Genomic DNA, 25,483 nt, shown 5'->3' with positions numbered 1-25,483 from the left:
AAAATGGTAACTTTTATGTTGTATTATTTTACCACAGTAAAAAAAATCAATACACAGAAATCAATTATTTATGTGCCTGCAACACACTGTTGAAAATAGAATTTGGAAGCTGACACTTATAATAAGCATCAAAAATATCAAATAACTATGAATCTAATAGAAGAAGTATAAGACCACTCTGGTGAAAGTCATGACATTTTGAGGGAATTTAAAGATTATCACTAAAAATTGAGAAATACGCTATACTGATGGATCTTGAGACTCAGTACTGTTCGGATGTCAGTTCTTCTCAAAGCAGTTATCAGTGTTTGACACCGGATTTTAATGGAGTGCTTTTAATATCTAAGAAATAAACAGGGCAGTTGCTGTAGGTTTCCAGCTTCATGAATGAGGGATGTGCTTTTGTGCTCCTGATTCGCTGAGGGTTTTCACCTTTGAGCTCCTAACGTACGGAATCGCACTGATGGACGTGGTAGCGTGGACACACCCTCGCAGGCCGGGAGGAGGCTTCCTTCGGGTCGAGGACCAGTTACTCTTTGGATCCCTCACTTGGTTTTTGCCGGTGTTTTATTTAGGCAAGTTCAGAACAGTACATACCTCCACGTGGACGTGCCTGAGAGATTCCAAACAATAACCAGGCATTTAACTCTGGGAAGGGGAGGGCCTGGGGCTTTGAACCATTGTCTGCGTTGTGTGTGATGCCCGTCTGTGGCTTGTGCAGCTGAAACAAATGTGAAATGGAAACCTGCAGGGTGTTTGCATCCACAGTCTCCTGTGATGCTGCCTGTGGTTTTCCTTCACGTTCTTTTTTCCTTTGTGTGTGTCTGTGTGTGAGACTGCATGTGATTGTCTGTGTCTGTGAGTATCACCAGGTATGTCTGTGTGTTTGATTGTGCGTGCTCGTGTATTTGTGTCTGTGTGTATTACCGTGTGTGTGTGTGTGTGTGTGTGTGTGACTGTGAGTGTGTGAACGCCTGTCGGCTGCAGGGGGACGCTGGTGCGGGCAGGCTGGTCCCAGGGCCAGGACCGCTGTCCATCTTTCACTGTTGGCCGCTCCCACATAAGGGGGCACTGCCCGCTGCTCGGACCTGCTCTGTGGGTCTCCCTGGTGTTGATGGCTGGCAGACGGCCACCACGTCACATACTCCTGGTCATCGTCTAGTTTCCTTAGAGAGTCAGTGCCCCGAGGGCAGTGGTCCCTGTCGGTCTGTCTGTCCCTGGCTCACAGGAGACGCCCCCAAATATCTGGGGAGAAATGAACGAGTCCATTTCATCCCATAGTTCCTCAGTTTCATTTAGACCTTCAGAGTGCTGGGTAGAAACTTTAACTTTTGACATCCCTTTAGTTTCTGTCATTATTTTACTTTTTTGTCTTTTATCTTTAATAAAATTCATTTTCCCCCAAAGTCCAGCTTTGCGTTTTCCTGGGCAGGTCTACTTGTCAATTTCCTGTTTTCTCAGTTTCCTTCTGCCTCACTGAGCCCTTTCCTGGGGGCATCTGCCCTGTGCTTTCTGGCTTCAGCATCCCCCCCACCCCCGTTCTCCAGGAAACGCCCGCGGTGCTGCTGTGAGGCCATTTCCAGGCAGCTTTATCCAGGAAGTTGTTTACAAAGGTCTCTTTAAAGGGTCCCGGGAAACGGGGCCCTGCGTCACTGGGGCACGGAGGGAGCTCATGGGTGCTCCCGGCCCCCGTGTGGCACTGAGCGAGTTCGCCTTCCCGTCCCCAGCCTCCTCTGCTTACTGTGACCACACGTTCGGCCTGCCCTCCGACCAGGTAACTCCACCCCCAGGGACCTACTTACCTATTTACCTTCACCTTCATCAGCTTCTGTGAGCGTGTCTGGTGTCTCGCTCACCCGAACAGTCCTAAAGGGTCTTGCTTCCTACATCCTGAAGGTGAGCATTTAGCTGCACGATTCACTACTGTTCCGTCTTTTTGGAGGATTATACCTTTAGTCCATATAAAACCTTCCTTTTTCTAGATTAAGTCTTTCCATCTTCATTCTATTTTAATTAATACTTGTTCAGACATAGAGTGGCACAACCGTTTTCTCTTCGTGTGCGTGGCTGCTTTAATCTCTGTCTTCCCCTCTATGTTCAAAGGTTCCTTTTCATTTAGCTTCTAACTGCATCTCTTATAAACAGCATACAGAATTGTCCACTAATCCCTCTCCCACCCCCTCAAATCTGGAAGATTCTTAGTAGGGACCTAAGCCCTTGACGCTTTTCCGTGATCATTAGCAGCTTTGCATTTACCTGGCCGTCTGGTCTTGTATTTCTTATTTACCACGGTTTTTACTGTTACCCCTCCTCCCAAGCCTTTCATCGTATCGACTGAATTTTCTTTGCTCCATTTTTTGTGTCGATGATGGTTTGGAAGTTCTCCATCCAATTTCTGTTCTCCTGGTGGCTACCTTTAACACCTATTTTTAAGTTATTTTACTTTTAAATTTTATTTTGTATTAGAGTTGATTTACAACATTGTGTTAGTTTCAGGTGTACAGCAAAGTGATTCAGTGATACATATACTCATTCTTTTTCAGGTTCTTTTCCCATATAGTTTATTACTGAATATTGAGTAGAGTTCCCAGTGCTATACAGTAGGTCCTTGTTGATTAGCTATAAAATCTTAACATAGGTTGGAAGATATTTTTCTGTTGATACCTGGAATCAGTCTCCTGTCGGGGGTTACAGAGGAGCTGCCAGTCCGGGGAGACATTTTACCGACATTGTTTAGGAGGGTCAGAGTGCAGTGATGACAACGCACACACGTTTGGTCAGCTTATCATGGTTCTTGGATTCCCTTATGCACCCGGGGTGGGGTGCCCATCACCCTCTTTAGGTGCAGTCAGTCAGCATCTCTGCCCTCCTCGGAAGCAAGAGGAGAAGCCGCTCTTATGCTGGGTTTGGAATGCCCACATAAAACCCACAGGTACACACGTGTGTGCACATGCATACAGATACACCACACATTCATAGGTACAACTATACACCCACAGCACAAATGTACACACCCGTACACACACACACACTCACACACGTGCACACATCGGCCCCAAGGCTGCAGGGCTCGGCCCCTTCTCCTCTGTGTCCCCGATGCCAGGAGCAGGGGACGCCCGATGACACCCAGTGAAAGCTCAGTGACAGGCACCGAAACTGCACGCGCAGAAGCAGCGCAGAACCCACGGTGAGGTGGTGGTTCCGTCCTTCCAGGGATGTTGTGTGAGTTTCCACAGATGCTCTGAAAAGGAAACAATTTCCTGCTGGTGGCCGAGCAGCTGGCAACAGTCCAGCCTTCCAGATGGCCGTCCACTGCTGGCCCAGATGCCCCAGAGGGCCGCAGGGCCAGTGGTCACGGAGGGAGTCTCAGTGCTGGGGACAGCTCCAGCCACGTGGACAATCGCCAGCCTGGGACGCACTGTGAAGATGGGGCCCAGGGACTGAGGGGGGTGGGTCGCAGGGGGACCAGAGCAGACGGAGGACGAGGACCTGTGCAGGGGAAAGGCTGGAGCCTGAGGCCGTGGGTGAGTTCCGGGGAAGGGAGCCGCCGGCTCGGGACACAAGAGACGCAGGAAGACCAACCACAGCAAGTGAAAGGAGAAGGAAAAGGTTCTCTGAGGAAGGAGAATGCTGGGAGGAGAGAGACACAGAGACGGGGAGACACAGAGACAGCGAGAAGAGACAGGGAGACATACAGAGACGGAGAGATAAAGAGAAGAGAGAGGGAGGAAGGAGAAAGGGGGGTTGACGCGGGGTGGGGGGCGCAGAGGGAGGCTTCCAGACCCAGAGCAGCGGGAAGAGGCCCGCGTGGTGAGGGGATGGGAGGACGCGCGAGGACCTGGACGCCCAATAAGCTGAACCGGCGGCAGTGTGGCTCCTCCTCACCCAGCTCTTTTTCATCCTCGTAACCGGCCTCCCCGCCTCCCCGCACAGGGGCCGCGTGTCCCCAGGGCCGCTGGCTCCGGTGCTGCTTCCGAGGGAGCCGCCAGGGGGCGGCGGAGACCCGGGAACAGAGGACGCAGGAGCTCAGAATCTCTCCCCCAAATTCTTTCTAACGACATTTCTCAAATGAAGATGAAATGGAATAAAAACCATGCCTGGAAGGGAGGCGAGCCCACCAGTGGGGACACGGAAGAAAACCTGCCTGTGAAGGGAAGCGGGGGGAATGACAGCAGCGGAGGGCAGGGCCCTGGGGGCCCCCGGAACTGCGGGCTCTGCGGGCGTCTCGGCTCCGGCTCAGGGGAGACAGACAAGCGCCAACACTGGGGCAGGTGCAGAGTTAGAGACAGCGAGGCGCTTACACCAAACCACGGAGCAACGGAGCCGTCCTGCTCACACGATCAGCTCGGGGTCTGTGTCATCATCATCGTCGTCGTCATCAATAAGGAGACCACCAACCTCCCTGGGCCTGGGGGTCTGGGCCCGGCACACCGAGGCCCCTGCAAGGAGCTGGCTTGGTGAGCGTGAGATAGAAGGGCCTAGTGGACCACCTGACTTGGAGCCTGCACTGGGCACAGCTCCGTCCAGCAGGGATCGCCCCGAGGAGCAGGGTCACGGTGTCGCGAGGCGGAACCCTGTCCCCCCCGCTTCCCCCCGACAGCAGGCCTCCGCGGGGCCGTCCTTCGCTGGAGGAAGAAACTTTCCATCTGGGTTTGATCTGCATTATGAACTCTCTACCGCCTCCTGCAGGCGACACCATCAGCAGAACCGGAGTCCAGGCCTGAGGCGTGGCCTTGGCGGATTTTCTCGCCAAGTCCTCCCACGTGGGCTCCGAGCCGGAGTTGGCGGAGGTGCGCGGCAGCCTCTGCGGCCCACGCGGGTGCCCCCCACGCGGAGCAGCGAGGGGCCGGCAGATAATTAGGAAGCGGTGGTTCTGGCTTTACTGCAGGTTATTTGACTGTAAGCTAATACACATTAACGTTTAAGGACGGCCGTGCTTCCGAGCTCCTGGGCATCATTGGTCACTTCCCCGGCCCGTGGACTGGCTGCTGCGGAGGCCGCGGAGTCACGAGTAGGGCGTGTGTTTCTGAGCTCCGTTCAGAGTGAAAGTAAGGACTGGCGGTTCCTGAAGAGATGCGCCTCCAAGCGCTCCCTGGGCGGGGCCGAGCTGGGGGGCGGAGTGGGGGCGGGGCGGGGCTAGGGTGGGGCTGGAGCTGGGGTGAGCTGGGGTGGGGGTTTGGATGGCGGGGGATGGTGCAGTGGCCTTGACCCACCGCTGGCCCCGGCCGGGCACAGGGAGCGGGGAGAGGGGAGGGAGGCCGGCCCCCCCAAGACCAGCCCCTCGCTGGGCTGATCTGTTCGCTTACAACCAGGCAGGGACCACCTGGGGAAAACTCGCCAGCAGGTTCGCTCCATCTTGAAGATGTATTAGGACACGTATTAAAAACAAAGACCCGGCTTTGTTACAATGGAGTTTCGTTCCCAGAGATTGTGTTGTATGGAACTTCCACTCCAAACATCTCTGAATTAGTTAGCACTTGGAAAATTGACACCCAATGTCTTGCAAGAGCTGCTAGTTATAGGAATTCTGGATTTTAGCAGATTCTCTTGAAAGCCCACGAGGTTGCTCTCCAATGTAGCTGTTTTCTCCGTTGACATCGCTACACAGGGTATCTGATTTTTGTGTTTCTTAGGGCACACCTCTTAGATACTCTCAGGGGCTCAAAGAGAGAGTTTGGGGCTTCAATTTAGTCTCATCACGTAGAATCCACCTCTTTACAAACAATTCATCTGTTCATCTATCCATCCATTCACTACTTGTGTGGACTTGGGAAAGGTGCTTATGTCCCTGAGCCACAGTTTCTCCATTTGTATTATGGGGCTGTGTGGCTCTTGCAAAGAGTGGGGGGATTGCAGAGTCCCTGCCGTAGGCCCTGCTTGGTGAACGTTGGTGTAAATGTTGGCTGCGTGATTATCAGCAACACCTCCTGTGCACCTAAGGGTGTGACTCAGAGATGACCAGCTTCAGCGCAGGACTGGCTGTGAGCCCACATCCCAGGGAGCAGTTAAAGCTGCCCAGGGGTGTGGCGACAGCCTGAACACAGGAGGCAACATGGGGCAGGGGTTTTGGGGGCTTTTTTTAAACATCTTTATTGGAGTGTAATTGCTTTAAAATGTGTTAGTTTCTGCTGTATAACAAAGTGAATCAGTTATACGTATACATATATCCCCATATCCCCTCCCTCTTGCGTCTCCCTCCCACCCTCCCTATCCCGCCCCTCTAGGCGGTCACAAAGCACCGAGCTGATCTCCCTGTGCTATGCGGCTGCTTCCCACTAGCTATCTGTTTTACATTTGGTAGTGTATATATGTCAGTGATGGGGCAGGGTCTTAATGTACACATAGGAGTTTTCCAGGTAGCAGGTGGTGGAGAGGGACTTGCAGGCAGAGGAATCAGCTCTATTTACAATAGCCCGGAGATGGAAACAACCTAAGTGTCCATCATGTGATGAACGGATAAAGAAGATGTGGCACATACATACAATTGAATATTACTCAGCCATAAAAAGAAACGAAACTGAGCTATTTGTAGTGAGGTGGATAGACCTAGAGTCTGTCATATAGAGTGAAGTAAGTCAGAAAGAGAAAGACAAATACCATATGCTAACACATATATATGCAATTTAAGAAAAAAAAATGTCATGAAGAACCAAGGGGTAAAACAGGAATAAAGACACAGACTACTTGAGAATGGACTTGAGGATATGGGGAGGGGGAAGGGTAAGCTGTGACAAAGCGAGAGAGAGGCATGGACATATATACACTACCAAACGTAAGGTAGATAGCTAGTGGGAAGCAGCTGCATAGCACAGGGAGATCAGCTCAGTGCTTTGTGACCGCCTGGAGGGGTGGGATAGGGAGGGTGGGAGGGAGGGAGACAAGAGAGGGAAGGGATATGGGAACAGATGTATATGTATAACTGATTCACTTTGTTATAAAGCAGAAACTAACACACCATTGTGAAGCAATTATACTCCAATAAAGTTGTAAAAAAAAAAAAAAAGGAATCACTCCTAGGGGCAGGTCCCTCACACCCCACAGAAGAATGAGCTCAAAGTGGATCATCAGGACGAATCTCACAGGAGTGGCCAGTCATCCTGACATCAAACCACCATCACTTCTGTGGAGGGCATCATAGTACAGCAGAGAGACACAAAGCACAAACACTTTAAAAACAACAAAGAGAGAACAGAGTAGAACAACGATTAGTCTAATGAGTTGCAATCCGGCTCATGATAAGGCACTAAGTCCAGAGGGGAGCCCGCTGAAGGTTTCTCGATGTCAGGGTCAGAGCATCTTTTGCAGTGTGAAATGTTGCTGACCATGTCATCAAGGGTTTAGGTAAACTTTCTGAGTGGCTCATACAACAGCAGGCGTGAAGATTGTCTGTACATGAGCTGTTATGGTGATTTCTCTGAAATTTATATCAAGTTTTCTGATGTTAGCTTGCATGACTTTGGGAAAAGGGCATTCGTAGTTCTAAACATTTCCAAGTCAAAGGGATGGGAGGAAAACTGGAAATGTTAGTTTGGAGTCATAGCCAGATATTAGAGGAAACTAGGAGAATTCAGGATCTAGTCCAGATTACGGGTAAATACCAAAAGCTCAAAGGCAATTTAACAGCACCAGAACCTGATATCCACAAAAGTATTACTGAAACATAACTTTTCTCTCTAAAATTACCCTCATTTCTACCAAAGTTAGCCAAATTAATTTTTTTGCAAAGTAAGTCTGATTTCAATAAACTCAACCCAATTATTTACATAAGGGGAACAAGAATAGCAATTGTTCATATTTTTATGATCATTTAAATTGGCTTTGCTGGAACTTTTCATAAAGAATCTCAGATTTAACTTTTTAAAAAATTTTTATTTATCTGTTTATTTTTGTCTGTGTTGGGTCTTCGCTGCTGCACTTGGGCTTTCTCTAGTTGTGGCGAGCAGGGGCTACTCTTCGTTGCGGTGCGCAGGCTTCTCATTGCGGTGGCTTCTCTTGTTGTGAAGCACGGGCTCTATGCACGCGGGCTCTAGAGCGCACGCTCGGTAGTTGTGGCGCATGGGCTTAATTGCTCCACGGCATGTTGGATCTTCTCGGCCGAGGGATTGAACCCATGTCCCCTGTGTTGGCAGGCGGATTCTTAACCACTGCGCCACCAGGGAAGCCCCTCAGACTGAACTTTTATTTATTTATTTATTTTTATTTTTGGCTGTGTTGGGTCTTTGTTGCTGGGTGCGGGCTTTTCTCTAGTTGCAGTGAGCAGGAGCTACTCTTTGTTGCGGTGCACGGGCTTCTCATTGCGGTGGCTTCTCTTGTTGCAGAGCATGGGGCTCTAGGCATGCGGGCCTCAGTAGTTGTGGCACGTGGGTGCAGTAGTTGTGGCTCGCAGGCTCTAGAATGCAGGCTCAGTAGTTGTGGCGCATGGGCTTAGTTGCTCTGCGGCATGTGGGATCTTCCTGGAGCAGAGCTCGAACCCGTGTCCCCTGCACTGGCAGGAAGATCCTTAACCACTGCGCAACCAGGGAAGCCCCCAGACTCAACTTTTAAAGTCCCCTCGAGGCCAGCAAAGCCAAGCAAGAACTTGACATCAGATTTCGCCTGCAATACCTACAGATTTGGTTACATTCCTTTTTTCTCCAGGTCCCCAAAATATCTTGAGGTTTATGCACCTGCCAGGAAGTGACTTTCCTTACTCACATGTTTAGGCTGCTGGGAACCCTGTAAGCAAGGTCCCAGGCTGTTTTCCCAATGGGCTTTTGGCTCCATAAAGTCAGGCTTAGTTCCTTAAAGCTTTCTGGTCTGAGACTATGCATGTCCCTCTCAAATATGACATTCCAGTCAAACCCTTGGTAAAAGAACCAATGTTTCCAATTATGTCCTGTTATAAGGAGAACAGAGTCTCATTGAAATTATGCAAATAATTATATTGCCATGGAAACAAGAATACCCACTCAGAGTTTCCAAATTCTGAGGGATCAGGTAGGGAGAAAAGATAGATATTTCATCTTTGTCTACAAAGGTATACTTTATCAAATTGCTGCAAGCCCTAGATAGCTTGAGAGGAAAGGTTTTCTTAAATCTGGAAAAGCAAAACATAAAATGACCTGCAATGTTTAAAACAAAAAGTCATAAAAGTGATAATCCTCCTCACCAGTTCATTCAGTTCCATGGAATTAATTCTTGATCTTGACCTTTTGTTAGTAGTTTTATGAAGCCATCAGTTTCTTCAGTAGAGTTCTGTAAATTCTTACCCAGTTGAATGATATGATCTAAAAGTTTATCAGAAACCTGTAGTCTAGAGAAAGTGTCAGAGCCCTTTCCATGAATCTCTCTGAAGAGGAAACATTAATAAAGACCAGAGTAAACCAATGTGTATAAATGAAAAAAGACTTAAAATGGCTGGTTAAAGACCTGATCACAATGCAATTGACAAGGAAATTAAGTTATTTCACTGACATATAGCATTTTAAGATAATAACTAGAATTATGACTGATGACATTATACCAGGATATACCAGATTTCCAGAAATTTCACATAGTTTCAGAAGCATACTTAACATATACCTACATGGACACAACATAAAGGAGGCTTAGTATTACTTCTTATTTGACAATGCTTCCCGTGTAATTTAATATATCAAATAAGCCTAATTCGTTTAACATCTCCTTTTATAAGGAGAGAGAACAAATCTTTGAGTTATTTCAGGGGCCCTCTGAAACATCTCATACCTCAAAGTTAGTTCTAAGTCAAAAAGACTTCATTTAGGGGCTTCCCTGGTGGCGCAGTGGTTGGGGATCTGCTTGCAGATGCAGGGGGCGCGGGTTCGTGCCCCAGTCTGGGAGGGTCCCATGTGCTGCGGAGCGGCTGGGCCCATGAGCCATGGCCGCTGGGCCTGCACGTCCGGAGCCTGTGCTCTGCAGCGGGAGAGGCCGCAGCGGTGAGAGGCCCACGTACCGCAAAAAAAAAAAAAAAAAAAAGTCTTCATTTAAAATTTGTTTCGGGGAATTTTGCAATAAATACCAAAAGTTTTTAAAAAAACACTTGGTCAAATAGGATCATAGGTAACTGTGAAGTAGTGCTTAGTTATCCATTTAACCAAAATAACAATTAAAGACTTCACAGGCAAATATAAAAGGTTATGTATATTGTAAAAAGCCTGAGCTATACAATATAAAATCTTTGTTTTTCTAGACAGATTACATTAAAGATAAAGAAAACCTTTGTCTACAATTTCTCATTAAGATCAGACCAATAATCTAAGAAAACTTTTCCTTTCAACAGAGAAAACAAAGTTTAATTTTTCACCAGCTTGCTTTTGATATTAAAAATCATTTACTTAATTGAATTCATTCCAATGTTAGCCAGTTCTGACCATATAGAAAATTCCTTTCTAAACGTTCGCTTTTTTGTTTCATTTCGTTTACAAACCTTCTATAACTTCTTATATCCATATTGTTTGTCCCCTGTTTTCTTTCCCATTTAGAAATTACCAGCTTTAGAACAAAGTCACTTTTTTTCCCTTAACAAGATGCATTTCCATTCCTTAGACTTTTTAAAACAAATTGCCTTGCATGTGAAGATGTTTTTCATATTAATTTTGGTAGTTTTAATTACATATATTAATTAGAATTTTAGCCCTTAGAAAACTTAAGTTCTAGTAAAAATTAAGAAGTAGGCAATTATGGACTGTCTTTTACATTAGCATTCTGTAGATTGGCAAATTTATAAATACTTTTTACAATTTCTAGAAACATGTACTTTCTCACAGATAATTACTCCGGGTGGCACCAAATATATTTACTAATAGCCCCAAATATCTTTAGTTTCTCTGTAAAAGGAAGCCTATGTTCAGTAATTAATGTTTCAGCATCTTATTTTGGGGGGAATGATCTAGATATTTAATAAATTTCTGTCATTTAACCTAACAAAACTCTAAAGTTTCCAGTTACCAAAAAGAATGGAGAAAATATTTTTAAGTATCATAAAACATAAAGAATTCACCTAACAACCCTTATCTCATTTACATTTAATTCACTTATGAAGAGATCATCATACCAACTTTTTTTTTCTTTTGGCTGACAAATTTTATAACAAAGATAACATGAACTTTTTGACTTTTAGTAAACCTAGGTATTGATACAATAAAAGTATTATACTTAATGTTGATGCTGAAGAAATGTCTATATTAATTAAACCAACAAACTTAAACTAGTTTTAATAACAAATATTAATTTAATACTGAAAATTTCCCAGATCACATGAACCTGAAATTCATTTGGTTTAGTTTCTATTATATTTCTAAAAATTTATATAAGCACTTAATTTTCTTTAAGTCAATTACATAGAGCCCTTTGACAAGTTAATTTTGGCAATACCCTCCAGAGGTAGAAACATACCATATCCGTAAGTACATACATAGACATTCACACAGTCACCCAGACAGACACAGACAGAGATCTCATAGTTTCCATTTTAAAACTTTTGTCATGAATCACGTACAATACAAAACTCACTAGTTTATAAATAACAGTTGGAATAAATTAAGTCTACTCACTCAGATGGCTAAAGTCTTTTATTATCTGTGGAGAACACTTTTAAGATTTGTATTTGCCCTTGACAAAAGGCAGGTCACCAGGGGGAACAATGGTGTGATTAGAGGAGGGGGCTGGGGGTTCAGTTCAATCACCAGTGGCCAGTGATTTAATCAATCAGGTAATGAAGGCTCCAAAGCACTGAAGAGGACCGGGCTGTGAACACACGGAGGTCTGGGAGACTGCACTCCTGGAGATGGCATGGGAGCTCCTGACCCTTTCCCCACACATTGCCCCAGGCATCTCTTCCACCCGAGTTACATCCTTTTATAATAAACTGATGATCTATTGAGTAAAATGTTTCTCTGAGTTCTGTGAGCCACTCTAGCAAATCAAACCCCAAGTGGGGATCTTAGGAACCTCCAACCTATACCCAGCCGGTCAGAAGCACAGGTGACAACCTGGATTTGGGATTGGCATCTTAAGGTGGAGATGTGAGACTGAGCCCTTTACCTGTGGGGTCTGATGCTAACTCTAGGCAGGTAGTGTCAGAATTGAATTAAATTTGTGAGACACCCAGGTAGTGTCTCACAGGAGAATCACTTGGGGGTGTGGAAAAAACCACACATTGGAATACCCAAGAGAAACAAAAATATGTCCACACAAAACTTGTAATATTCACAGCAAAGTTATTCATAACAGCAACAAATGGAAACAGCCCAAATGCCCAGCATCTGATGGATCAATAAACAAAATGCTGTATCCACACAATGGAATGTTGTTTGGCCATAAAGAAGCATGAAGCAGAGATGAAAGCAGGCTCTCAAACAGGTACTTGCACACCTGTGTTCACAGCAGCATCATTCACAACAGCCAAGAGGCAGCAACAACCCAGGTGTCCACAGATAGATGGACGGATGAGCAAAATGCGGTCTGTGTGTACCGTGAAATATTATTCGTCCTTAAAAAGGAAGGAGATTCTGACACAGGCTGCCACGTGGATGACACTTGGGGACACTATGCTCAGTGGGAAAAAAAAAAAAAACAGAGACAAAATGTCGCAGACCGTAGGGTTCCATTTATGTGAAATGTCCAGAATAGGCAAATCTAGGAAGCATAAAGGAGATTCGTGGTTGCCAGGGGCTGGGGGCAGGGGAGGGAGTGGTCTATGACCGCTAAGGGTGCAGGACCTCTTAGGGGTGGGGGATGTGCTCTAAAGTGGATGGTGGTGATGGATGCACCACTCTGTGGATCTGCTAAAAGCCGTTGAACTGTAGGCTCTAAATGGGTGGGTTATATCTCAACAAAGCTGGTGGAAGGGGGGAGGGGGAGGGAAGGGAAGCAAACCCCGGCTGGAGGGCTTGGTGGGCGGAGCCCCGGAGGCTGGGATGACCCGGTGCAGGGTGATGTGGGCGGGAGCGGGGGACGTGGGAGGAGGGGAAGACTGGGGTCTGGTGAGACCAAGAGCCACGACGACAGATACTGAAGAAAGGCTGCTAACTGACCACCAGAATCTCTCCTTCCCTCTTCCTTTAATTAACTAGTTAGGAAAGACCTTCCCCAGGGACTCTGTTCTCTATATAAAGAGAGTGGCCATGTGCTGATGAAGGAGTGGGTTCTGACCAGCCCTGAAGGGAGAAGTGTTCTGGCCACTACTTTTTCCTGGCGGGACTGACCAGCGGTGGCCAGGCACACCCCCACCGCACTGCACTGGGAGGGCAACGCCCTGGGTTGGCAGGGCCGTAGAAAGACCCACCAGGGCTGTGAGAGACATACCCGTTCCTCTGGGTTTGGTGTCTGTCACAGCAGAAAATCTTTATTGTGCATGTTTTAAAGGTCATATTTGTAATTTCTTACCCCGCTGGCCTTCTCTTTGACCCCAGCCTGAATTCTGCTCTCCTGTGGCTAATACCTAGAAGCAAGAAGTGTGCCCTGGTGTGGTTTACGGGTAGGCATGTGAAAAATGGCTTCTTTTGTGAAACCTCACTTTCTGCAAGCTGTAAGCTGGGTGCCCCCTTGTGTCCTTACTCAGCTCTCGCCCACCTGGGCATCCATTAAGGACATGTGCCTCCTGGATGCCAGCCTGAGGACTCCCCTGAGCGCGGTCTGGGCTTCGACCTGTTCCTGGAATGATGTAGGTCATTTTTTTTTTTTTCCGTAGAGAAGATGCAGGTGCTGGCACACTGACCATGAAGGTGGTGAGGGACCCTCTCTGTACCTCTGGATCCCGGAGGGGTCCTGCATCCTGGGAGCAGGATAAGACCCCCTGAAGAGCGGTGTCACTCTCTCCACAGACCTTGCCCCCAGCAGCTTCAGCTGGGCTTCCAGAGTCGCCTGCCAGACGGAGTTTGTGTTGCACTGAACAATAAAACATCCTGAGTATAAAGCACCATAGTGCTGCTTCCTGGATGGAGAAGAGAAGCCGGTGTTCCACGCCAGAATGTGACTTCCTGGTGATACACACAGTCCAAGAAGCAGCGGCCAGACTCTTGGGGACCAGAGCCACAGCGGACCACGCTCTCCAGATTCCAGGTGGAAAGACGCGGCAGAGGTGGGTCATTTCACTGGGCCGTGTCAGTGCCCAAGCAACCAGGACACAAAAATAACCTGTGATCAGGAATAATGTGGAGTGTGAGTTTCCTGGAGCGGCCCTAACAAAGGCCCACAGATCAGGGGGCTTAAACAGCAGACACTCACTGTCCCCAGTCCTGGAGGCTAGAATCCAAGATCCAGTCATGGGCAGGGCTGGTCCTCCTGAGGCCTCTCTCCTCGGCGTGTAGACGGCCATCTCCTCCCTGTGTCCTCACGGGGTCGTCCCTCTGTGTGTGTCTGTGTCCTGATCTCCTCCTCTTCCCAGTCCTATGGGATTAAGGCCACCCCTAATGGCCTCATTTTACCTTCATCACTCCTTTAAAGACCCCATCTCCAAACAGAGTCACATTCTGAGTTCCTGGGGTTAGGACTCCAGCGTATGAACTTGCAGGGACACATTCAGGGGTTAGGGATAGGGTTAGAGCCTAACATCAGGCCATGACTTAAGACATTTTGTACAAAAGCAGTGAAGCCCCATGGAATCCCGAGCGCCAAAACGTGCAAGTCTGTGTTGGCCGGAGGGCCTCTGGGCCCTGTGCTGGCCCTGGCGGGGACACCTCACGGACACCCCGTGAGCAGTGGCCGTGCACTGAGATGCTGCAGCTTCAGGTGGCGCACTGCATCACCTGGGCTGGGTGTGTGGGGAGGCTGGACCTGCGCCTGAAAAGAGCGTCTTTGGCCAAAGCCCCCTTAGCAGACAGCAGATTGCCACTTCTCTCTTGGAATCACTTCCAGGGGGTGACGTCGGGTCCGTCCTGCCCCGGGTGTGGCATCTCCTGTCCTGGCCAGCCTTCTCCAGGTCGCTGGTCACCACCTCCTGTCCCCTCTCACAGCAGCTCTGTTCCTGACGATCAGAGAGGCAGGACACAAGACAAGAGCCATTCTTCCCTGGAATGCGTCACCGTCCTGTGGAAGGACCCACTGGAATCTTGATTTTATGCCCAGGAAACCTCTCCCGCGCTGACCCCCCACCAGCTGCGAGACCCTCCAGCACGAAGCACGGGTCACCTGGGTGCCCCTGAAACAGCGCCCGGGGGAATGTTAAAGTGCCTCCGTCCCTTCTGTGGAGCCAGAGAGCCGGCAGGTGATTGAATGCGATCAAAGAGTGGATCTTCACCCATGCCCGACTGGCACCCACGCATGGCAGCGGCGGGACCCTGGCCCCCTCCCTTGGGCTCTGAGGCTTCTTCGACGCAAAACCTACCCACAACACCAGGGCGCAGAGTGGGGCTGTGTCTGAGTGAGAGGTCCCCACTGCTGTGTTTCTTGCTTTCTCTTCTTCTTTTCCCCTCTGTAATAAAATACACGTAAGATTTAACATTTTTAAGGGTACATTGTCATTAAGAGCACTCACATTGTGTTACCATCACACCATCATCTCCAGAGCTTCCCATCTTCCCAAACGGACACTCTGCCCCCATAACACTCACTCCCCTCCCCTCCCCCAGCCCTGGGCACCCACCGTCTACCTCCTGTCTCTATGGATGTGATGACTCTGGAGACCTCATGGGAGTGGAATCACACAGGATTTGTCCTTTTGTGTCTGGCTAATTTCTCTGAGCATAACGTCCCCAGGGCTCATCCATGGTGTAGCCCGTGTCAGGATCTCCTTCCTTGTCAAGGCCAAGTAATGTACATTGTGTGGATGGACCACATCTTGTTTACCCCTGTTTTGCTCTTAAACAGCCTCTTACAAATCCCAAAGGTGAACCCAGGGCTGTGAGGTGTCAGTTAGGTGGAGTGGCAGCTGCTCCTTGGCTCAGGAATTTTGCCCCGGGATGACTCATGCGCTGAGTACCCGCCATACCTGATTTAGCAGAGATTTGTGTGAGCTCTTGGACTTGGAATCAGTGCTGCAATGGGGCAGGACCTTTGGGGGTGGCGGGACGGGGGGAGCATAGTTGCACCCCGGGATGTGAACGCCGAGGGGGGGGAATCCTCCTTGGAGCAGGTGTCCGTGTACTTGCTGGCTGCTGGGGCCGCTCCTGGGGTCGCCCTCCCCGTGGCCCAGGCTCTCCCAGGTCAACAGGGACACAGAGATGACCGTCTGCTCCCTGGGCTCTGCTCTGTGCTTCCTTCCTGGGAGCCCAGTGTCTTAAGTCCTGTGAAAGGTGTCCCTCAGTGTCAGCCTCTCAGGGCCCCGAGCTGACGTCTCCCCACCGCTGGGATTTGGCCTGAGCAGCATCTGTCTCCAGACCTTGTAGGCATGGGCACCCCTACCCTAGGCATCCCCCCCGACACGAACCCAGTGTCAACCCCACTCGGGACACCCTGCCCTCCTGCACCAGCCCTCCTGTGTCCCAGCCAAGGTCACAGGGCTCAGGGAGCACAGAACAGTGCGTGTGTGAGGTGAGGGAGCACCCATAGGTAAACCTGCAGGTCAACAGGGGCAGAGGTCAGGGCTCACGTGACCCAGGGGGGCTGAGGGGCTCCCTGTCCATCAAGACTGAACAGGAGTGTACTTAACACGGCAGTGTGACTTTTCCAAGGGAAAAATGTGTGTGTGTGTGTGTGTGTGCACGCACGTGTGTATGTGTGTTTGGGGTGGGAGGGAGTAGGTCAGACTTGGAAGGAGGACTCGAGGCAAACGTGCTGGCCTCGGTGTCAGAAGTCCTGACCCGAGGACTTGGGATGGGCAGGGCCAGGGTCTCCCACCCCTGGGAGGCGTTATTGGTGGCCCCAAACATAGTCCACATCTGAACCCCCAGAACCTGAGGTGACCTTTTTTGGGAAAAGGGTCTTTGCAGCTGTGATCAAGCTAAAGATCTCGAGATGAGGTCATCCTGGCTCACCAGGGTGGCCCTAAATCCAATGACAGGTGCCCTGATGAGAGACGAGACAGAGTGAGGAGGAGGCCCGTGAAGACCAGGCCGAGGTCGGGGTGACGCGGCCATAAGCCCAGAGATGCGTGGGGCGCCCAGCAGCGGGCAGAGGCGGAGCGTGACACTGGGACACCTCGATTCAGACTTGGGCCTGCAGGACGGGGAGAGGATGAACCCCTGGCCATATTCCAAGTCAAAAGACCCCAAACGCACCCCTAAGAGTGCCGACCGGCCAGAACAAAGATGATCTGACGGACACTGGATGGTCCACGTGTACGTCTGCTCACAGAGGGAGGGTGAGGCCCCGCATCCTGGGTCCTCTGGTCACGTGGTGGGGTGCTGGTTTTCCCCATCAGTTTCATGATAACACAGAGCTCACATTTCCTGACCCTGAGCCAGGGTCCCCAAGACGCTCTGCAAAAATGACCGCATTTGACCTTTGTGGAGAAAATCCCATGGGGTAGGTGTTCTCTCATTTTCACAGGTGAAAAATCAAGGTCTAAAGATTGGCACCGGGTCATGCAGCCCGTGGTACAGAGCCCAGGTCAGAGCCCACCTGTCTCCCCTTTTCAGTGACGTGGCAGAAAAACACAGAAGCTGGCATGACCAACTCCCGGTGACCGGGGCTGCCATCTCTGTAGATCTTTGTGTCTTTGTAAGAGATTAAACAGCCTGCCCAGCCCCAAGCTCCCTTCCCTGCTGGTGTGGGCACAGTGGTCCCCGCGGTGGGTCTGCTCTGTAGCACCTCCAGGCCGCAGGTGCAGCGTGGAGCCGCTCAGCCTTCTCTCGCCCGAGGCAGAGTGTGTGGCACACACACTTCCCTGTGCACATGTCTTTGTGAAACGTGTGTTTTTTTGCGCTTCTTTAGGCCACGTGTGGAGGTCCAGCTCACGTACAATGACGGCACGTATTTAAACTGTGCTGGTTGATAAGTTCTGGCTTTTGCAAATGACCCCAAAAGCATCACACAATCAAGATATTGACGTATCACCCACCCCCGGAAGCTTCCTGTGCCTTTGTCGTGCCCCTCCTGTCTGTCTGTCTGTCTGTCTCCACCCTCTCTCTGCCAGCTCCTCCCCACTCATCCGCTTGTGTCCTCACAGAGGAGTTTGCATTTTCCAGAATTTTACGTATTTATTTTTGGCCGCGATGCTGCAGGATCTTAGTTCCCAGACCAGGAGTGGAACTCCTGAGAGCGCCCAGCCCTAACCACTGGACTGCCAGGGAACTCCCCAGACTTCTACATATATGGACCCATACACACCGGCAAAATCATTTTGTGATTCATCTTTGCTGCCCTGTGTGCCAACAGCCCCTGCCCTCAGGTCACCCAGAAGTACCCCGCTGGGTGGACCTGCCAAGGTTTCTCTCTCCACACTTCGGTGCACATTTGGGTTTTCTCCAGTTTGGGACCATTACAATTAAAGCTGCTGGGAGAATTCTCCATGTGACACATGCTTTCGCTCTCTTAGGGAAAGAGCCTGGGGTGGAGTCACATCGTGGGCGTAAGTTTAACCTTGGCGGAAACTCAACAACAAGCAAAGAAACCTTTTAAGAAGCTGCCCGACTGTCCCCCCACCCCACCCCGTAGTTGCACTTAGTTCTTCCACGTTCTCTGGGCATAGGCAGTCTTTTTCGTTTTAGAATTTAGCCATTTAATAGTGTGTAGCGGCACCTCACTGTGATTTTAATTTGCATTTCCCTAATGCCTAATACGTTGAACACCTTTTCACATGCTTATCTGCCCCTATATACCTTCTTTCATAAATTATTCAGATCTTTTGCCAATTTTTAATGGTGTTGTTTATTTTCTTGTTACTAAGTTTAAAGTTCTTGACATGTTCTGCATACAAACCCTTTACTAGATGTATGATTTGCAAATATTTTCTCTTGGTCTATGGCTTGTCTTTTTATTTCTTTAACCATTATTTCTAATGGTCTTTAGAAGAGCAAAAGTTACTAAGTTTACTAAGTTTACTTAAGTTTACTAAGAAGCACAGTTTACCATTTTTTTCTCTTATGGATTGGGCTTTTGCTGTTGTATCCAAGAAATCTTTACCTAACTCAAGATTACAAAGATTTTTCTCCTATTTTCCCCAGGAAGATTTATATTCTTACATTTTACCCATGGACCTATGATTCATTCTTAGTTAATTTTCTATAAGATGTGAGATACCAATCAAAGTTAATTTTTTTGCATGCAGATATCCAATTGTATATGGATACCCAGCACTATCTGGGAAAAGACTACCCTCTCTTCTGACACGCTGGAAGCTTGGAAGTTGCCGTTCTGTGCTAACAAAAGTAAAAAGCGGAACAAACAAAAATCAAAAACTCTTCTTTGATCCATAGAGGAGCGAGGTCACAGGGCAAACTACTGTCCCCCAAATTGGAGAGACAGACAGGCGCACACAGGGAGTCGGGGTTTACCAGTGCAGCTGTCTGCATGGGAACCAGCACTGGGGTAGGAAGTCTGGACTGGAATTGATAAATGGTTGAAGGCTCGGTGTGGACAAACCTGAGGGATGAAAACTCCAGGGGCACTTGGTCAGAGGGTCCCCTGACCCTCTGAGGGAAGAGGGCACTCGGGCAGAGGTCAGAGGGCACTCAGAGGGTCCAGGAGATTCACCTCCAGGAGCACCACCAGGTCCTCACAGTAGACACTGGAGAAAAATTCCTGGTGCTTCCATCAGGGGGAGGGAAAAGGATCCATTCTGAAATGGATGGAGAAAGACACACTACGCTAACCTGAAGCAACGGAAAGCAGGGGTTGCTGTATTAATTTCAGGCAGAGCAGACTTCAGAGCTGGGAAATTTATCAGGGAAAATGATAAAGCATCAATTCTCCAAGAATACATAATACTCCTTAATGTGTATGCACCGAACAACAGAGCATCAAAATACACGAGGCAAAAACTGATGGACAGGCTTCCCTGGTGGCACAGTGGTTAAGAATCTGCCTGCCAATTCAGGGGACATGGGTTCGAGCCCTGGTCCGGGAAGCAACTAAGCCACGTTGCAACACACATGCTGCTCAGCAACTAAGCCTGTGAGCCACAACTACTGAGCCTGTGTGCCACAACTACTGAAGCCCGCGTGCCTAGAGCCCATGCTCCACAATAAGAGAAGCCACCGCAATGAGAAGCCTGCGCACCGCTACAAAGAGTAGCCCCCGCTCGCCACAACTAGAGAAAGCCCGCATGTAGCAACAAAGACCCAACTCAGCCAAAAATAAAATAACTAAAATAAAAATATATAAATATTTAAAAAAAACAAAAACTGATGGACCTGCAAGGCGAAACAGATGAACCCACTGTTACAGTTGGAGACTTCACACCCCTCTACCAGAAATGGACAGATCCAGCAGGCAGAAGACAACTGAGGACATAGCGGAACTCAACAACACCAGCAATCAACTGGATTTATCTCTGAGTATTTAATTTTGGGGATGCTTTTGTAAATGGTATTGTTTTTAATCTCAGTTTATGAATGTTCAGTTTGTACTGCTAGTATATAGGAACACAGTAGATTTTTGTTTACTTCCTTTAACGCTGCAAACTTGCTAAACGCACTAACGAGTTCTAGTAGCTGTTTTGTAGACTTTGTAGGATTTTTCAGGTACACGATCATTCTGTCTGTAAGTAAAGATGGTTTACCTTGTTATTTTTCAAGTGGGACGCCTTGGTTTTGTTTTTCTTGCCTGATTGCCCTGCTACTACCTCCATTCCATGCTGAATAGACGTGGTGAGCGCAGACATCCTTGTTTTGTTCCTGTCTCAGGAGAAGGATTCAGTCTTTCACCACTAAGTATGATATGTCAGCTGCATGTTTTTTTGTAGATTCCTTCTATCAGATGGAGGGAGTTCCCTTCCGTTCACATGTGCAGAAAGTTAACATATGGAGTGGAGTTTGGAGTTTGTCAAATGCTTTTTCTGCCTTTATTTGGACAACCATCTGCTTTTTGTTTTTTGCTTTTGTTTTCAGTTTATTAATGTGGTAGATTGCATCGCATAATGATTTTCAAAAGTTAAACCACCCTTGCACTCCTGAGTTAAATGCCACGTTGTCATGATAAATCATCCTTCCTATACGTTGATGAATTCAGTTTGCTAAAAATTTTGTTAAGAATTTTGCATCTAGGTTCAAGAGGGATATTGGTTTGCGCTTTTCTTTTTTGTAATGTCTTTGCTTGGTCTTGGTACTAGCATAATGCTGGACTCGAATGAGTTGGAAAGTATTTTCTCCTCTCTTCTTCTCTAGAAGAGAATTTGTATAGAATTGATGTTATTTTTTCTCAAATTTTGGTAGAACTCAGCAGCGAAGCCATTTGAGTCTGGAGTTTTCTTGGTGGAAAGGTTTTTAATTTAATAGAGAACTGTTCTTCATGAGGGAGCTTTGGTCATTTGTGTCTTTCAAGGACTTTGTCTATTTCTCTGTATTTCATTTAACCTAAGTGAAGTTGTTCATAACATTCCCTTACTATTCTTCTAATGTTTGTAGAATCTGTAGTGATGCCAACTTTATCATTCCTCGTATCGGTAATTCATATTTTTTAACTATTTTTTTCCTGATCAGTCTGTTTAGTGGTTTATTGATCTTCTTTAAAAAATGAGCTTTTGTTTTTACCAATTTTCTCTGTGGTCTTTCTGTTTTCTATGTCATTGATTTCTTCAATGACTTTTTTTTTTTTTTTTTGGCTGTGGCCCTTGGCATATGGGATCTTAGTTCTGTGACCAGGGATAGAACCCGCACCCCCTGCAGTGGAAGCACAGAGTCTTAACCACTGGACTGCCAGGGAAGTCCCTCTTCAATGACTTATTTCCTCCTTATTTTCTGCTTACTTAGAATTTAATTTGCCTTTCTTTTTCTAGTGTCTAAAGGTGAATGCTGATGTCAGTGATTTTCTAACGTAGGCATGGATTTCCCCTATGTAATGCTTTAGCTGAATCCCACAAAATGTAATATATATTTATCTTCATCCAGTTGAAAATGCTGTCTAGCTTTCCTTTTGGTTTCTTTGATACATGGGTTATTTAGCTGTTTGTTGTTTAGTTTCCAAATATTTTGTGCCTTTTCCAGACATCTTTTAAGTATTGATTTCTCGTTTAATTCTGTTTCCGTCAGAGACTATACTTTGCATGACTTGAATCCTTTTAGACTCTTTTCTGGCCCAGAACACAGTCTATCTTGGTAAGTGTTCAGTGAACCCTTAAAGTTGTGTCTTATGCTGCGGCTGGATGGAGTTTTCTGCACATGTCAGTCAGATCAAGCTGCCGATGGTGCTGTCCTGGTCTGTCACCCCTGTACGAGGCTTCTCTTTGTTCCACTGAATGCGGAGGGGAGGGCGTTGAAATCTCCAACGACAGCTGTGCGTTTGTCTCTCTCCCCGCAGTTCTATCCGGGTTTGTTCCAAGAATTCTGAAGCTCTACAACTAGATGTATAAACTTTTAGGATTTTTATGTCCTCTTGATAAGCGTATCCCTTTACCATCTAAAACGACCCACTTCATCCCCGGCAATTTCAAGGCAAAGCCTTTTGCGTACTCTACTCAGTGCCCTGTTGGTTATGTGGCCTTTTACCCCGACTAGTGGGAACAGGAACTATTCCTGCCCCGTTTGGCTAACGGTATTATTTCTGTAGCTCTTTCAGGTGGCGCTCTCTCCTGCCTCAGCAGTTTCATCCCATGTGTGCTCTGGTCTGTATTCAGCTGAAGTCTCCAGGGGGAGTCTCTGCAGATAGCAGTCCCTTCTCTGTGCAGGAACTCCCCCCGGCGAATGCCAGCCTCCCCGGCCTCCTCAGGCTCCCGGCCAAGTCCCCTCAGCTCAGGGAGACCACTGCTCTGCCCCTTGGTCACCCTCCCTGCCCTGCAGCCGGCAAGCTCTCTCCGGGCAGTGAGCAGAGGCCGTCCTACAGCTGAGCTCACTTGTTCCCCGTCCCGCAGGGACCACTGACCTTCATTGCCTGATGTCCGGTGTCTTGAAAACCTGCTGCTTAATTATCTTGTGTGGATTTTAAAAATTCATACAAGCTGTTCTACAAAAAAATACTTTATTGTTTCTCCCTGTCGCATTGCACCCATAGTGTGTATGTATCACATTCTACTGATTCATTCCCCTAAAGATGGGCAATTAGGTTGCCAACTCTGCTACACAAACAACAAACAGCCTTGAATGCGTCTCTTGTGGGTCAGAGTGAGAATGTTCCGGAACATATGCTCAGGAGAGAGCTCCTGGGGTGTGTCTAGTCCACTAAGCCCAGCTGCGTTACTCCTCAGAGAGCCTCTGCCAGCCTCACAGGAGCCGCCCTTGCCTGGGTTCTCACCTGCCCTTGGTCTCCCTCCCCTCCTAGTTGTTATTTTTCTGATGGATGTAATGTGGTGTCTCATTACTGTTTTATTTCTCTTACTCTTAGTGAGTCTGAAAACCCCTTCCCATACCTGTCGAGCCTTTGGGCTTCTCCTTTTTGAACAGCCAGTTTACAATATCTGTCCATTTACCATCTGGTCTCCTGTTTCCTTGTGATTTATGGGAGGTGTTTCTATATTCTGGACATTCATTACTCGTTGGTGTTAGACACTGAAACATTTTTGTCCTTCACTTGGCCATTATCCCTTCTGTCAGGCAGATGACAAACGCATGTGCCTCATGGGACCGTATTGTAAATTAAATGAGATAATACACACCGAGCACTTAGATCAATACCTGACATCTATGAAACATGCAAAGGTGTTATTTATCATCATTGTTACTCAAGAATCCCACCCAAAGACATACAAAAAAACTATCAGGGGCTCTTGGTACATTGGGATGTTCCATGAATACTGGGACCTGTGGGTGCCATTGTGAGTTGAAACCTGGACCCAGAAAGGCCACGGAGAGCTCACCTCCCATGACAACATGGAAATGGACTGGGGAACAATGAGGATTACACAGGTAGATGACATCGCCCAGGTGACACACAGGGTCAGGGTCCTGAGTGTTGGTGTGGGGTCTCTGAGCAAATGTAAGCAGTTAGGGGGAGGAGCTGGTGTTTAAGTTAGAATTCCCTTCACAGTCTACATTTTCTACAGGAATTCACTTGGCTGGACCCCTGGCCTCCAGCTTTGTCCCTCTTGCAATTCTCCTGCCAAGGATGTCTTCTCTGGCCACCTCTATGGCCATACCACTCCACTCGGTAAAGCTCCATGAGGATGGCTCACTATTACACCTTGCTTTGGTCCTAACCCCCACTCTAGGGTTGAAACCTCCTTTTCTGGCCCACCTAACTCTCACTTTTTCTGCCCATCAGCTCCCTCTGCCTTTCTCAGGGATATGTGGTCAGCACCCTGGGGGCCAGGTGGTCCTGGTCTGCTGAACAACTTGTCCTCATGTTTGACTTACCAAGTGTCTCTCCTTTCATCCTACGTGTTCTCTCCCAAGACTTCAACTGCTGCTCAACCCTTCCCAGATGGAGCAGAGGAGGTGCCACCTTTTTTTGATTTAATCCTTTACGAACCTGACATAGGTGTTGAATTCATCAAATAGTCACTGGATCAGTTCCACCAGGAATTGCTTTTTTGTTCAGCATAAGGTAGGGGTCCAATTTCGAGTTTTTTCCTAAGTAGAGCCAATTGTTTTAGTACAGAGTATTAGAAGATATTTCCTTTCCCAACTGCTCAGCAGTGCCAACACCCTCATAAATCAAGTTTTCAGATTTTGTTCCATTGGTGAACCTGTCTATCCCCATATCCATACCATAGGCTCAATTACTGTAGTTTTTGAGTACATTTGGACACCTCCTAGGACAGTTTCCTCCTTCTCCTCTTTCTTCTCCTAGAATGTTTTGGCTATTAGTCAGCCATTGTTCTTCCATATAAATTCTAGAATCAGCTTGTTCAATTTCTTTTAAAAAAACCTGTTGGGATTTTAATGAGAATTTCTTTTGTAGAGCAATTTGGGGGAGAATGGACATATTTCTGATACTGAGCCTTCCTATCCATGAATATGGTATACAGTTCTCAACTTATTCAGGTCTTCCTTACGGTCTTTTAATAAAATTTTATAATTTTTCCTTAACACTTTAAAAAAAGTTATATTTTTTTGTCTCTTCTTTTTTTTTTGCCCTTTTCAATGGTATGTTATAAAACTGTATCCTCTGGTTATTGCTGATATTTAGACGCACATGTAGAAGAGTCTCTGTTTGGCCTCCCAGATCCTCTCCACCTTTCTCTGCCTTTCTTTGTGCCCCAGGAAGTGTTTGTCTACAGAAGGCATCACCTGGTTAGGTTAATGGTAGACACCTGTAGAGATTAGAGATGAGAGAGGTCAGGGTGTTTATTTCCCCAGGTCCCTCCCTGCAAGCCTGTGGTTGGCAGTGGCTTCGCTCCTCTGCTGAGGAAGCCTCTTTCCCTGATTACTGCTTCCTCCTTTCGTCCTTTCAAGGCCAGGAGTGGTGGCCACTTCCTGAGGCTAAAAGAAGTCCCTCATGCTTTGCTTATTCACTGAACTCTGCCCCTCCTTTGTAAACTGCAGGGATTTGCTGACATCCCTCCGGCGATCTT

General features: G+C 47.7%; 1 long non-coding RNA gene across 3 annotated transcripts; it reads left to right on the top strand.

The window, feature by feature from the left end:
• Positions 1-4,772: 4,772 nt before the first annotated feature.
• On the top strand, positions 4,773-15,427 carry LOC309807497. Of its 3 annotated transcripts, none has more exons than XR_014294587.1 (3): positions 4,773-5,048; positions 13,824-14,080; positions 14,955-15,427. It is a non-coding gene; the product is annotated as an uncharacterized lncRNA (long non-coding RNA). The 3 variants fall into 3 exon arrangements; XR_014294588.1 differs by having other exon boundaries at positions 14,857-15,427; XR_014294589.1 differs by having other exon boundaries at positions 13,691-14,080; positions 14,857-15,427.
• The last annotated feature ends 10,056 nt before the right edge of the window (positions 15,428-25,483 follow it).

Source organism: Mesoplodon mirus (genome assembly GCF_964341445.2).
Source record: "Mesoplodon mirus genome assembly, chromosome: 7".
Lineage (NCBI taxonomy): Eukaryota > Metazoa > Chordata > Mammalia > Artiodactyla > Ziphiidae > Mesoplodon > Mesoplodon mirus.
This window is presented reverse-complemented; position numbering and strand designations above follow the sequence as displayed.